This window comes from Barbus barbus (assembly GCF_936440315.1).
Source record: "Barbus barbus genome assembly, chromosome: 15".
In the NCBI taxonomy this organism is placed as follows: domain Eukaryota; kingdom Metazoa; phylum Chordata; class Actinopteri; order Cypriniformes; family Cyprinidae; genus Barbus; species Barbus barbus.
The window spans coordinates 25,661,844-25,678,227 of record NC_136743.1 but is presented as its reverse complement, the minus strand read 5'-3'; positions in this window follow the sequence as shown (position 1 = coordinate 25,678,227).

Below are 16,384 nucleotides of genomic sequence, written 5' to 3'. Positions count from 1 at the left end.
AGGGAGGAGTTGAGAATACAGGCTTTGATTGCATTGATTGTAGTACAAATGCTGCACATCAAGTTTCGTAAAGAAGTGGAAGCTGCACTCCTGTTCGGTCTATCAAATAATTACACAAGTAATTCTTCAGCCTTCTTTAGTAAAAATAAGCCCGGCTGAAGAGGCAATGCCCAGCATGCTTTTCCCTTGATGAATTGCTTTGTGAATGTGTTGGTCTGTGCCACGTACACTCCCAGAAGTCCCTGGGTGTTTGAACACTGTAGTTACTATATCATATAATTATGACTTTGCCATCAATCACATTTTCATATAATGCATCATTAATCCAACAAATAGCTCCCATATGTTCATCCGAACCCACTCCTCTGGTCCAAATACTGTGTGCCTGCCACATGATTTTCCACAGAGTTGTGAGTGTACCATGCGCCACATGGTTCTTTCACCTCGTAGGCTACATCTTGTTTCACATCCCTAATGAGTCGGGTCATGTTTGCTAGTTAAGCAGTCATTGATAATTCGGTATGAATGTGCTCTTCTGAGAGCCATACGGATGTGTCAAGACTTCCCTCCGTTCCTGGGCTTTTCAAACTTACCGCATTGCTTTTGCAAACAAAGCTTCATACGTCTCTGTTACCAGGGTCTGCAGTCTACTCTGACAGCTGCCGGCTCCCAAACCCGTTCCAGGTTTTTTCTTGGACGCTGACAATTTTATGTTTTTCTGCTCGATCGTAACTCCAGGTCTCAACTTCGAGATGAAATCCCCTTGTAGCACATTAACCTCTTCTTACTTAGCATCATGCTGATTTCCGTCGACAAGCAATGGGCAATTTTATGCCTTTCACAGCCAATTGACTATATGATCCAGGGGAGGGGTGAGCCTCTAGAAACTTTTGTTATTTCACGTTTCTCATTAGACTCATCATGGGTCAGTGTTGAACATGGAGCTTTGCTAATGACACGGAGGAAACTGCACCTGCAATTACGGCTCTCATTATTGTAATCATCTTTATTTATGACTCCCTATTTAGAGTATGGTAGAGCCCAAATGGAGCATAATGAGGTGTTGGGATGATAATGAGTTCATTGTGAAGATGATGAGGATGATGACGGCATAATTCCCCAATGCTATCGTGACTTACAGTGTCGAACTGATTTTGGCGCATGTGTGAGGCAGCTGGCACCTCATTGCATGGTAGAGGGCCATGTGGTAAACATCATACTATAGGGGTGTATTAATAGTCGTTTTTTCTGTTGGTTAAATTATTGACATATCAGTGAAAAATTAGAGCTTGTTCAGTTATATTAGTAGACCTACAGAACATTTAACCCATTAATGCCCATATTTTCCCCCAAAAATATATTTTAGAACGCAAAACAACATTAGGCTTTATATAGGAACTCTCATAGAAAGCTTTATACAAACTGTAAAAAGTCTGGTAGAGCCTCTAGCAACTTTAATTGCCCACGGGCTTAAATTGGCTAAATATCATCTTCATTTTTCGGGTTTAGAAAGACTTAAGAACACTCCCGATATTCTAAAATGAACCAAGACAAACAACCCAACGCATAATCCTCCAAAAAGGCCATCCAAAAAGAAAGACCAGACACACAAATTAGGATATTTTGCAATGGAAAATTAATCTCCCATCACTGTGGAATAACGTAAAATTTGGCTGCATGCGTAGGAATCTTGTAAATTATTTCTCTAGTTGAAAGGACCAGCAATCCAACATATTCTTCCAAAATGCCACTCTTCCGGCTTTAGGTATATAATGGTCAAGTCTGATCAACTTTCCAAGTTTATATAACAGACTTTTAACTCCGAGTCTATAAATGGCTGAGCCAATAACATGAAGAAATTATGTTTGACTTTTTGCTCAGGCTGAGATTCCCTAATATAACCAATTCTATGAACCATAGCTGCACCTATAAATAGTTTGAGACAGATGGTGTGAAATCTTCGATATGTTGTGCCACTTCCCTTGAGACACTTTCTGAAAGTATTCATAAAGAAGACATACAAGGTGTAAAAAAGAAAGACGCAGATACATTCACCTCCACGTCAGTCTTCATTGGACAGATGACTTTGCCTCTCAGCCAGAACACTGGAACATGCATGGCTGAGCCTCTGATGCATGAGTTAAAGCCATAACATTTCGTTAACTGGGCAGATTGAATTAATACCCATCCAAGGACCACTCCAGATGGCTTCTGCTTCTCTCACAGCCTCTCATTGTGTAGGAAAATAAACATCCGTAAATCACCTCGATGGGAGTTCCTACAATCAACAGCGCTGAAGTCATGGTCCGAATCACACCTTCTCAGAGGACCTGCTGATTTGGTGTGGAATACTGTGCGCTGTAAAAAGTAATCGCTTGACACAACATAACGTAGCTGTTTGAGACGGATGTGGTCTCATGTTCTTTTCTGAGCTGATGTTTTTGGCTACAAATGTTTGATTCTGCCAAGGCCACAAAGTAGCAACACCTCTGCGTGCATACCTGCTTGCAATGTCTATTTGTATCTTCAGGAACTATTACAGGCATGTTCTAACACTCCAGAGAGGAAGCGTCCTGCTTTTGAAGTCTTGTCTCCCTTGGCTACCATATTACAACAACCACATAAAGGAGTGTTTTTATTGGAAAATAGGTGCTGCCCAATACACTTTTATGCCAAACTAAATCTATATGAATAGATGACCTTAAGTAGGGGCTGGTTACAATTGCAGTAAATAGAGATTTTTGTGGATATTTTACAAAAACATTAATTACATTCATGTTTCTGCCATGTCAAATATGGAGAAGTGACTCATGGGAGTGTTTTGGTTGCACGCACAATGGGAAAAAGATTAAAGGGATCTTTCTGATTGATTTCTTTTAAAGCATTAAACTTAACAGAGAATTTTGCCCGATAAATTCATATAGGGAAATTCTCGTTTATTTGGTCTTTTTCTTTCTTTCTTAAAAAATCTATAGCTTAAATGTGTCATCTTCTTTAAATTATTTTTTTTTTATTCATGTGGTATAACCATCAAGTAAAATTAATAACATGCTTGATATTTACAAATATCAGTATCAGTTTTTGGGAAGTCACACCGCATGGCATTTTACAACCTGATCTAACAAAGACTTATTGATCTTGACACACAGCCAGCGTCAGTAGGGGTGCTTGATATAATTTCCTGTTTTATGTTTTGTATTTGTTTTTTTGCATGTTGTAAGGTAATAGCATTTTTGTAATCCCAGATCCAACCTGAGTGGCCAAGTGAATGATTTGGTTAGAGGTAAACAGGAGGTTACTTTGGCTGGTTAGTGCTCTCTGGTCATAGTCCATTAAACCCACAGGCCCTCAGCTCTGTTCACATGCTACCCGAACGTTCTACACTAACAAGAAGTGATCGGACATCGCTGTAAATCACATCTTATGGAGCTTTGGTTTTAATATATTGCAGTAAAAGGAGTTTCAGTATTGTATTATGAAATAACAGGAGGGTCTAGAGGTAAGTCTAGCCCTTCGGCTGAATATGTGTACATATGTATTCCCTGCTACACAGTGTGCATGGAGTATTATATATACTGAGAACAATGTCTGTACAGTAGGAGAACAATATCCAGATGACCTACTGCATCTGATGGAAAGTGTAAACCCATTGGACACTTTGCTATTCCTTGAGGTTAGTGAAGCTGAAAAGACGTCAAATTCAAAAACATGAGAAAAACAAATTCTACTTCTACTAGCTATGAAGTTGCTCTTTGTAACAATACCTACATGTTATACTTTGTGTTGTGACCTTTTTGTCAGTGTAAGTATTTGGACACAGCCTAGGTGTTTTAAAGCAGCTCCAGCCTCCATTGTCGACTCAACTGTCTGGAAAGGTGAGTAATTACATAAATGAAGTGAAGATCCAAGATCCAAGAATGTGTGAAGATCCAAGGAGCATTCAATGTTTTTTCATCAGTCTGGAGTTCTGTTAAAGGCAAAGCTTTGTCTCTGGAAGCATTGACTTTGAATATGAGAGCTGTCAGTTAGACAGACAACCTTCCCAGTGGGAACATGTACTCTTGCTGGTTTCAGGGTCGCGTGCTCATGAAGGTGGAGCCCAACAATACAACCGCAAGATCTTTCATTTACTAGCAGGGGGCAAAATACCAAAATGAGCATTTGTGTTTTTAAATGAATGGACACAATGAATCAAACATGATGGTGGTTTGACGGTTATGGTTGTGATCCAAGCACAGTTTGTCAGAGTTTGGTGATTCAAGTTTAAGTGAAGTTCTCATAAAATTGAAGCATGCGTGGCATATTTCCATCCCAAGGATATTTCGTTCTAAGAGGTGGTCTGTTTTATCCATATTGATCATAGAATTGCTTACCATGGTGGTGAGGTCAGATTCACCCAGTGTTCGGTGGTTCATTAACTAATCAATCTCATGTGCTCCAGTCAGCTGTAAGAATGGCCCGTACTCTCTGGATCTGTTGTGATTGGCTTTCAATATGTTTAGAATCCCTCTGCTTCTCCAGTGTGTGTCTTGTATTCCTCAAGTCTCCATAAATAACGCTTAATTGAAACTGTCCAGCTGTCAGAATGATTACATGCTTTAGTTTGCCATTTGGCGGCAAGCGACAGAAGTCTATGCGTGCTAGGTTAAACAGTACAAATTTGTGGGGAATTTTTCACTTTCCAAGCCAACATAATCATGCCACTGGAAAAAAGGGTGAGCAGCTTACTGAAAACCTAGACGTACACCTGTGTAGTGCACTAGAGCGATGTAAGCGGGTGTGCAGATGCTCTTATCAGCCTTGATAAACAAATATTGAAACATTTCTAAGATCAGGGAGGAGTGGTGGTTTTTAACTAATCCATACTTGGAAAGAGAGAATGGGCTGCTAAAAGACTGCTAGCTCTAGCATGCAAAATCGCAAAGCCTTTTTGCATTGAGCCAACACAGATGCGGTACAGTGGGACAACTTTATGAAAGACTAAATAAAACATTTTTGCTAGTACAAAAGCAGCCTGTTTCTGGAGCCTTTCTTTGGAATTGGATCTGTGGACCGTTGAACTAAACAATTCCACTTTCTATTATTTTATTGATTAATTGGTACTATAAAAACATTCAAATTGTGCGTGTTTTGTCACAGAGCACAAGAACTTGCTGAACTTAAAATATTTAGCTTTTCATTTTTTGTCCAAGCCTAAAGCAGTTTCAATTTTGATGAATACTATTTAGATTTAGATGAAGCATCTTAGTCTTTTGAAATACATTTATATAGAGTTAGGAAAAATATAAATAAACAAATACATTTGAAAAAAAGCCAGAGATTTACCAGATTTACCTAAACCAACTGCAAGGATGTTGGTTTTGCATGGTGTTGGTGTTCCCAGCATGCACTTGGGTATTAATAAATAACATGGTTGCAGTGTTGGCCCCTTTGCTAGTATTACTTTGACTGTTGTGTTTCATGTAAGTGTTGAGATTTGTGTGGTGCTGTGGTTTTCTCAACAAGGGAGCTGGGGTCAGGGCCCACTAGGAGGCAACACACTTCCAAGGGGGCCTTGAGATGACTTGAGAAGGCAAAAACTATTCAAAATAAGACAAAACAAGCATTAAAATAAAAACCCCTAAAAATAAAGATTCACAAATATTAATAATACTTTTAAAAAGTATGGTTTTTAGACCTGGAAGAGTCATACAAATAAAAAACAAATCCATGCATTTTCATAATTATTTATTTTTTTTTGTTATGCCAACTTCCAAAATATTTTATGGTGGTGGTGGGGGGTTCTTAGTGTTATTAGTTCATTAAAAAAAATGTAAATTCTGACGTCATTTATTCACCCTCATGTCATAAACCAGTTGTGGAACGCAAAAGGTATTTTGAAAACTCAAAGTCTATAAAGCAAAAGGAATAGTTTACCCAAAAATTAGAAATTTCTCTTTATTTACTCACCATGGTTCTTGGTAATTCACAGTTCATGGTTACCATCATTTGAGAATAAAAAAAAGTGCATACTGTGGCGGGCTGAAGAATCACACGACAGAGGTAGCTGTGGTAAAGTCCCCGGAGGGTGTGTTTATTAAGCAACCGTGCAGGTAAAAGTGTGGAAGTGCCGGTGTGTCCTGTGGTCCAGTGCTGTGGCAAGTGCTCCGCCTCGTGCCTCGGTCCTCCGTGATCCGTGCCGCTACGGTGATGCGTGAGGTGTCGGGCTGGTCGGCTATCCACTGCTGTCTGCTGGACAAGAAAACACTTTGTTAGCTTGTTTCCAAGTGGAGACATTTCTCACCCTCGTGGGTGCTGCATCCGCTTATAAAGCTCTCCCTTGATGAGCTTCAGCTGTCGCCGACCAGCCCGCGGTGATTGTGCGCAGGTGTTCCTCTTCTGTTGCCAGGGCGACGCAGACAGGTGCTCGGGACGTTTGTCACACTCCCCCTCCCTAAGCGTCGTCCTGGTCCCGCTAAACAGGGGGGAGATGCGGAGTGAGGGAGGGGTACAACCTGACAGACCTGCGAAAGCTGCCCACAGCCGCGAGAGTCCGTCAGCGTTGGCATTGGCGGCTCCAGCCCGATGACGCACGTCGAAGTGGAAGTCCTGGAGCGCTAGGAACCAACGCGTCACCCGGGCGTTGGTGTCCTTCGCCCTCGCCATCCACTGAAGGGGAGCATGGTCCGTGATTAAGGTAAACTTGCGGCCTAGAAGATAGTACCTCAGCTCCAGGACTGCCCACTTGACGGCCAACGCTTCCTTCTCGACCGCAGCGTATCGTTGTTCCGTCGGGGACAGCTTTCGGCTGATGTACACCACCGGGTGTTCCTCACCATCTTGTACCTGGGAAAGAACGGCTCCCAACCCGGTGTCAGAGGCGTCTGTCTGTAACCAGAAGGGACAGTTAAAGTTGGGCGCGTGTAGTACTGGCTCTGAGGTGAGCGCTTCTTTGATACGCCGGAAGGCCTCTTCCTCAGGGGTTCCCCAGCGAACCTTTTCCGGCTGTCCCTTCTTGGTTAGGTCTGTCAGGGCCACCGCTAAGGAGGAGAAGTCGGGAATAAAGCAACGATAGTACCCCCGCCAACCCTAAAAAGGCTCGTACCTGTGCTTTAGTGCTGGGCCGTGGAGCCGAGAGAATCGCTGTCACCTTCTTCTCCTGTGGACGAATGAGGCCACGACCCACCTGGAAGCCCAGGTACTTGGCTTCTGGTAGAGCGAGGTGACATTTCTTAGGGTTGGCGGTCAGCCCTGCCCGACGTAGCTCCAATAGCACCCTCCGGAGCCGCTCCAGATGATTCTCCCAGGTCTCCGAATGGATGACGACATCATCCAGGTAGGCCGCAGCGTATTCCTGGTGGGGCCGGAGTAGGACGTCCATGAGCCTCTGGAACGTCGCGGGTGCCCCATGAAGCCCGAAGGGGAGAACCCGGTACTGCCAGTGGCCACTAGGGGTGGAGAAGGCGGTCTTGGGCTTAGTTTGCTCGGTGAGGGGGACTTGCCAGTACCCTTTCGTCAAATCCAAGGTGGTGATAAACCGGGCTCTCCCCAGACGGTCCAGCAGCTCATCTACACGGGGCATGGGACATCCGTCGAATTCGGAGACCTGGTTAAGGCGGCGGAAGTCGTTACAAAACCGGAGGGTGCCGTCCGGTTTTGGGACCATTACGATGGGGCTGGACCATGGGCTACGGGAGGGCTCAATTACTCCCAACTTCAGCATCTCCTGTACCTCCTCCTCGATGGCGTGTCGCCGAGCCTCTGGAATCCGGTAGGGACGCTGCCTGACGATGACTCCAGGTGAGGTGCGGACATCATGGTGTAGGACGTGGGTCCGCCCAGGGCGAGGGGAGAACACATCCGAGAATTGACCGACCAGATGTTGAAGCTCTGTCTTCTGGGCGGCCGACAGTTGGGTGCTGACGTCGACAACCACGGGGTCAGTGGTGGCTAACGCAGATAGCTGGGCCCTAGTCCCTTCCCAGCGTTTTAGAAGGTTAATATGGTATAACTGGTTTTCCTTTCTTCTTCCTGGCTGTCGGACCCGGTATGTGACCGGTCCCACCCGTTCTGTGACGGTGTATGGCCCTTGCCACTGTGCCAGGAACTTGCAGGCGGTGGTGGGGACTAGGACCAGAACGCGGTCCCCTGGCTGGAACTCCCGTGGTTGGGCCGCCCGGTTGTAGTGACGCTGTTGAGCTTCTTGGGCTTTGACGAGATGTTCCTTTACGAGCGGCATGACGCGGTCTATCCTCTGCCTCATGTCCCGGATGTGCTCGATCATAGACCGATGGGTGGATGGCTGCTGCTCCCAGGCTTCTTTAGGGACGTCCAGGAGGCCGCGGGGCTGTCGGCCGAAGAGGAGCTCAAATGGGGTGAACCCCGTGGAAGCCTGGGGCACCTCCCTGACACCAAACAGGACGTAAGGCAGCACTTGGTCCCAGTCGCGACGATCGTCAGCAGCCACCCGACGGAGCATCTGCTTCAACGTCTGGTTGAATCGTTCTACCAACCCATCGGTCTGCGGGTGGTAGACTGTGGTGCGCAGATGTTTCACCTTGAGGAGGCGGCACAGGTCGGCCATCGTCCGGGACATGAAGGGGGTGCCCTGGTCGGTCAATATCTCCTTGGGGATGCCGACCCGGCTACTCAGCAGTAACAACTCTTGGGCAATCGCCTTGGAGGTGGCCTTGCGGAGTGGAATGGCTTCGGGGTAGCGGGTGGCATAGTCCACGATGACCAGGATGTGTTCATGGCCCCGGGCGGACTTCGGCAGCGGTCCCACCAGATCCATCCCTATCCGCTCGAAGGGCACCTCAATGATAGGCAGTGGGATCAGCGGAGTAGGGGGCGGGGTGCGTGGAGATGTCCGCTGGCACACTGGGCAGGCCTGGCAGAAGCGTTTGACATCGGCGTCGAGGCCGGACCAGTGAAACCGATCTCTGATCCCGCTGACGGTGTTTTGGGTGCCCAAGTGGCCTGCCATGGGATGGGAGTGTGCCAGCTCCAGGATGACTTCCATCTTGGTGCGCGGCACCACCAATAACTTGACTTTCTCCCCTCTCCGCTGCGCGACACAGTATAGCAGACCATTTTGGACAATGAAGTGAGGGGTTGGATGAGGCGGCGGCTGGACCTCTTTTCCTTCAACCACCCTCACTTGTTTCCAACAATGCTTCAGCCGGTCGTCCCCGAGTTGCTCCTTAGCGAAAACTCCCCCTCCCTTAACCTGTTGAAATACATCAAATAATAGGTTAGAAGCATGGGAGGGGGACTCACCATCTCTTGCGCTGTCCGTGGTTAGCAAGGCCGGGCGTTGACGGGGACGACGGCTGGTATCCTTTTTCCGGCGGTTCCCGGCAGGCCTGGCAGGTTGCACGGCAGCGGCGACGAGCTGGTCGAAACCTGGACAATCCCGGCCAATTAGTACCGGCACCGGGAGGTCGTTGACCACGCCCACTTCCAGGGGCCAGGTTCCCGGACCGGCAGAGATGGTCACATGCCTGGTTGGTACCTCCCGAGTGTCTCCATGTACGCACTTGATGGGGAGACGTGCCTTGGACTTGGGAGCCGGGGGTACTACGGCCGGCTGGACCAAACTAACGGCGCTGCCAGAGTCGAGGAGAGCCCGGTAGGGCCGGCCATTTACTTTAACATTGACCTGTAGACCCTCCGAAGGCGGCTGTTGATGTACAAGGCAACCTGCCAGCCAGGCTCGCGGGGGCGAGCGAGGAGGTTCCGTGGGCATGGGCTCGTCGTGGACGCCGGGAACCGCCGGTCAGCCAACTGTGCGCGGGGTGCCCTCCGGCGTGCGTCGCTCCTGGAACACCCTCCGGGGCATAGGCGGCGGTCGCTCCCCAGCCTCCCGCCGCAGCGTTGCGTCCGCCAGCTCGACAGCTTCAACCACATCCGCCGTGGTCTGTGGGTTCCGCATGCCCGCTGCCTGTCGAAGTGGGCGGGGAAGTGCGCGGAGGAAACGGTCCACGACGACGCGTTCAGCTACCTGGGCAGCGGTAGGGTTTCCCGCGAGGAGCCAGTGTTGAGAGAGACATGTGAGTTCGGCGACCTGAGCGCGGGCTAGCTTCTGGTTATTATACTCCCACGAGTGGAACAGCTGAGCAGCTGCAATGGGAGACAACCCCACTCGGCCTAGTATCTCGCTTTTTAGATGGTCATATGAGTCGATCAACAGAGTCGGTAGGGAGAAGTACGCTCGCTGTGCTTCGCCGGTTAACAACGGAGCCAGGACCCGCGCCCACTCCTCTCTCGGCCAGTCTTCCCGTTCCGCGATGGTCTCAAACATCTTGAGATAGTTCTCCGCGTCGTCGTGGGCCGACATCTTCGGCAGGAGCTGGGCAGCTTGTACCCGAGGATCGGGCAGCGGAACCCGCTGGGCTGTGGTGACGCGGAGGGCAGCGATATCACGCTCCGTTTCCCCCTGTCGAGCTGCCATATGCTCGACTATCTGCTGCTGGCGGATGCTGATCTCAGTAAGATGCTTGAGAAGCTCCTCCATGGCTGGGGAGGACTCGCCGCCTGTAGACAAAAAATAAGAGGGGGAAAAAAAAAAGTCAGACGAGGGGAAGGGATCCCGGGAAAAATGACAACTGTGCTCTGTAAAAGTCGGTGATTCTTCAGCGATTATTCCCGCATTCTCCACCAGTGTGGCGGGCTGAAGAATCACACGACAGAGGTAGCTGTGGTAAAGTCCCCGGAGGGTGTGTTTATTAAGCAACCGTGCAGGTAAAAGTGTGGAAGTGCCGGTGTGTCCTGTGGTCCAGTGCTGTGGCAAGTGCTCCGCCTCGTGCCTCGGTCCTCCGTGATCCGTGCCGCTACGGTGATGCGTGAGGTGTCGGGCTGGTCGGCTATCCACTGCTGTCTGCTGGACAAGAAAACACTTTGTTAGCTTGTTTCCAAGTGGAGACATTTCTCACCCTCGTGGGTGCTGCATCCGCTTATAAAGCTCTCCCTTGATGAGCTTCAGCTGTCGCCGACCAGCCCGCGGTGATTGTGCGCAGGTGTTCCTCTTCTGTTGCCAGGGCGACACAGACAGGTGCTCGGGATGTTTGTCACAATACAGACAACACACAATTAATACCCATGGCTCCTGAAGATGTACTGTTGTCTTATGAAGCAAATTGATTAGTCTGTGCAAGAAATTGAATATTAATTACAACATAATTATCTGTAATCTATAGCCTCAGGCAAATGGCCCAGAGTGATGTCTGGTTTGCAAACAAACCGTTGTTTTGAACAGGTTCTTTTTTGTGAACTGGATGAACCAGATTGAATTGAACCAAGCCAAAACAGACTGAAAGGGTACCGCCCCAGTGACAGCTTTTGTACTTTTTTTCTCAAGATTTACATGAAACCGTCCTCGTTAAACAGAGTTCTGGTAACTATGGCTCTGAAGTCTCTGAGGTTTGGCAGTAAGGTGTACAACCTCTGTTCTGCATGTCCATAGAAAGGTGTGGCCCTCTGGAGACTGTTTAGAACTTCTTTAGCCTTCTGTATTTTAGCACCATCTTGAGTTTGTGTGCTAAAAAATATGTTTGAAACAACCCCCATCAAATAACTTCATCCCTGCGTGATTAGATTTTATAAACATGGAGTAGTTGACTTGATTTCACTGCTGACCACAAATGGTCGTTCTGTTGCTGAGAGACAGGCCTGAATTTAATGATGACCAATGCCTGGCTATCATTTTGTGTTTTCACATTGAGGATAAAGTGTGCTTTGTTTGATGTCGTTTCATTAACATTGTTCTTACATTGCTCCTGCTGCTGTATTTTGGGATAATCAGGAAAGCACAAATCTCTTCTTCACCATGAATTATGGTAGCATATTTAACTCAATCAGTTATTTTAAACCCTTTTCCGCAGCTCTATTGGGCTTTCCATATTTTTGTTGGCATTTTCATTGTGTGCATGTGCGCGCATAAAGTATCCTGGTCTTTTTAACACACTCAGGCCTCGCTGTTCAGATAGCCCTTTAATAGCAATGACGTGAGCCCATGAAGGAACCTGACCTCTCGTAAAGCCACAAGGCCTGGGCTGTCTACCCATCCAGCTCCTCCACACAAAACCAGACAAATACAGTATCCATCTCTTCATCCAGATTTCTCTTTCTACACTGGCCTCTTTCTAGTCATTATAAATCAGTTACATAAAAAAAGACTAAATTGATTGACATTTGGATAAGCCATGACTGACTAATAAACTCATTTCACATCCACCGCAGATACATGGAAATTTTGAGTGGAAAATTACAGTACTCTCAGCTTTAAAGGCTGGATGTAATTTCGTTATTACAAAAGAAGTCCTTGAATTTAAAAGGTCAGCAGGTGGATTATTAAAAAATAAAAGAAATAAAGTAATTAAGATAGATAGACAGACAGACAGATAGATAGACACTATTTACACACAGGTGTACAATATTTTAACATATAAAAAATTAAATAAAGGCACTGAAACAACAACAACATTATATTTACCAAAACAGGTACTTCCCCTTCAATATGCAGGAAACCTGCTCTTATATTCACCATATTACACCACATTACAAAAAACAAAACCCAACAACAAAAAAGACAACTTAAAACCATTTTAAAAGACAGAGGAGACTAAGAATAATGATAATAATCAGACATATAATGAAAGTGATCCTAATCATATATATTAAAGACCATTTGTCAAATCCATATCCAAATGTTTTACATGCTTTTTCAATGAAGCATAAACAAATATTGCATATGGAACAGTCCTTTAGACACTGAAAGTTTAAGGCCAATTAAGGGGTCACAGTTACATTAGGACATTAAAGTGACCTTTGTACTAATTCTGAAAAACACCAGAAGAAAGATGCCCAGGAACTCTGCTCACCTGAGTGAATATGCCATAGTCCTGCTGCAGGGAGGCATGAGGACTGCAGATGCAGACAGAGCAACAAACTGCAATGCGCGCAATGTAAGAAACCTAAAACACGTGCTACAGGGAGAGCAGGACAGCTGATCATCCTTTCAGTAGCAAACCACATGTAACCATGTGCCATTATTCCATTTCAGTTTGTCAAATGTCTGTGAGACTTGTTCAGCTTATGCCTAAAAAACAACAGTTGGAAGAGGGAGAATGTTTCTTTCCTTGCATTTTTTTTTATAACGTATACATATGTTCATGCAGAGTTATGAAAGAGAGTAACATTCTATAAGTGACTTGCCTGATATTTACAGGAGTCAGAACCAAATTGTGAGAGCAAGTTTGGTTGATGTGGACCATATTAACATAACCACAATTGGTGGAAAGCAGCAGAGAAAGGCTAAAAGCAACTAAAATCCATGAAATCCATAAAATACTGAATAGTTTAGAATAAAGACAACACAACATCCTGATATTTTTTTTTTATCACAATTTCGATCAAAAGCCCTGACACACTGCATCTCAAGCTTCCTTTCATTTTGGCTTCACAGAAAGGTACAGGCAGGTATATGTGGAGTGCTGTCCCTCATGCTGACCATGCAACTATCCAATGTAACCCCAGGAACTCTCCCGCTACTCTTTAATTCCACTTCAATATACTGAGTGTTGGTGAAAATAAACTCCACTTCCTCTTCTGGCTTCCACAGGAACAACTAAGGTCACCTTGAGCAAGCGTCTTTCTCTTAACTTCCATGTCAGCTCACATTTCTAAATGCAATGTTTGGGAGGAATTGCCATGGGAATTGCTCTTTGTTAATTTTAAACCTTAAAAAAACAGCTGAGGTGCTTTGGATTGATCCTTTTGAGAGGTTGACTCATGGATCACCTCGTATACCTGCAAATGTTAATGTTCTTCAAGAACGCTAAGGCATTTAAATCACTGTAAAGCCAGGAGTTCAATGTCAGGAACAAATTTAAACTTGGATTGGAACTGTTCAATACATAGAGCTACCTGGATGTGTTTCAGAGGTCTAATCCAGAGTACAATCTTGTAGTCACAATTTATGAAAAAAAAAAAGAAACTGTAGTGCTCCACCTCACAAACCAAATTGAGAACACATCTTTTCAATGGAAAATCCACGTCTGTAAGTGATTAATGTGAAAACATGAGCCACAACAGTGCACAAAGCAATATGTGTATAGAAATAATCTAGTAATACAGCATAATGTATATCATTATGTAGGGGCAGATAAAAATTCTTTACAATTACTTGTTTCTCAACATAAACAAAACTATTTCAACTTCAGTGCAGTGTCATGAGTTTGACGGTTATGAATGGAGTTGATTCATGACCGGCCAGCACACATTACTTATAAGCGTATAATTACAATAATATGGTGTGCCTTTTTTATATGTAGAAAATCTCCAAAACATAGTCAGAAGTTATCATGTGTCTAAGGGGTTCAGTGAACATGAATTGCTTTTTCAGACATGAGCCCATGTATTTTGGATCTATCTTTGTGAGCTCGTTTCTCAGCTCAGTGAATGCCATGGCCAGGTCGTCATTGATGATCACTTTCTCAAACAAGTGGCCATATTTATTCTCCAAGGCTTGGGCACTGGTAATCATATCCTGAAAGTCCTCCTCCTGCAAAAATAACAAAAGGGCAATGTATCAGAATAATATTACTGCAATGTTCAATATCAACAGTTAGTTCCATTCCCAAATTTGACTGGCTGAACGACATTCCAAAAGTGCTGATATTTATGGTGCATTCACATTTTATTGGAATTACTGTAATTATGGGTTGAGAAATCAGAGTTTTTCAAACATTCCGACGTCACAAATTGTAAATTATGAGTTTTACGAGGTTGTGAATGTGTTTACAAATTGGAATCTCATAGTGATAAGTATACAATTAGTATAACAGCATTGGAATGTTTGTATCACTCCTCTTGTCTGAGATGTAGAACAGAGTATGTGAGTGATTCTCATGCACAGTAAAAATGCTATGCTAAAAAACCTGTTAAATGGTTAATGGTAGTTTCCTTACTTTATTGTGAAAAACTGTAATGATCTAATCGGACAGTAATCTTATAATTTCCAGTAAAAAAATCTGAAAATTGACATTCCCAGAATTCTCTCTGTCACTTCACATTTGATGGTTTTTCATTGAAATAACGGTTTCTTCGAATGTCAAGTTATTTACATTAGGGTTTACCTTAGGGTTTTACGTACTTAATCTAATGTTTATTGCACCTGAGTTTTGGAGGTGGTTGTCTGTATATTACGAAGGTAAAAAAGTATTTTAGAACATTAATAATTTTTAATATATAAAAAATTGTTAATGTACTTAGAAGGGAGAGGTTATATTTGTGAGTATAGGAGAGCATAAGTCTAAGTGGACAGCCATGACATGCGGAGTCCCACAAGGCTCAGTTCTTGCACCGCTCTTGTTTAGCTTGTATATGCTCCCACTAAGTCAGATAATGAGGAAGAACCAAATTGCCTATCACAGCTATGCTGATGATACCTAGATTTACCTAGCCTTATCTCCAAATGACTATAGCCCCATTGACTCCCTCTGTCAATGCATTGATGAAATTAACAGTTGGATGTGCCAAAACTTTCTTAAGTTAAACAAGGAGAAAACTAAAGTCATTGCATTTGGAAACAAAGATGAAGTTCTCAAGGTGAATGCATACCTTGACTCTAGGGGTAAAACAACTAAAAATCAAGTCAAAAATCTTTTGGTGATTCTGGAGACAGACCTTTAGTAGTTTAGTAGTTTTAGTAGTCATGTCAAAGCAGTAACTAAATCAGCATACTATCATCTCGAATTATTGCAAGAATTAGACGTTTTGTTTCCAGTCAAGACTTGTAGAAACTTGTTCATGCCTTTATCACCAGCAGGGTGGATTATTGTAATGGTCTCCTCACCGGCCTTCCAAAGAAGACCATTAGACAACTGCAGCTCATCCAGAACGCTGCTGCCATTCTGACTAGAACCAGAAAATATGAGCATATAACACCAGACCTCAGGTCCTTACACTGGCTTCCAGTTACATTTAGGATTGATTTTAAAGTATTTTTACACATTTGTAAGTTTTAAATTCATTTTAAATCAATTTCTATATCATTTTAAAATTCCTTGTTTTTATTATTATTTTTAATTCCTTGTTTTTACTGTGATTGTTATTTTTAATGACTATTTCACTTTCTATTATGTAAAGTACTTTGAATTACCACTGTGTATGAAATGTGCTATATAAATAAACTTGCCTTGCCTTGCTAAAATATATTTTTTAAGTTAATCTGTAATCTTAAAATGTTACCACCGTATTTTTTTAGAGTAAAGATCTGGCAACCACAGCTGCCGTTCTTTTGCTGTAAATTTAACTTTTGTTTTTAACTGTGTATAACCCAATATACAATGAATGCGCTCTTGACTGAACCAGAGGTTGTTCACTGTTTGCATAGCCTATATGG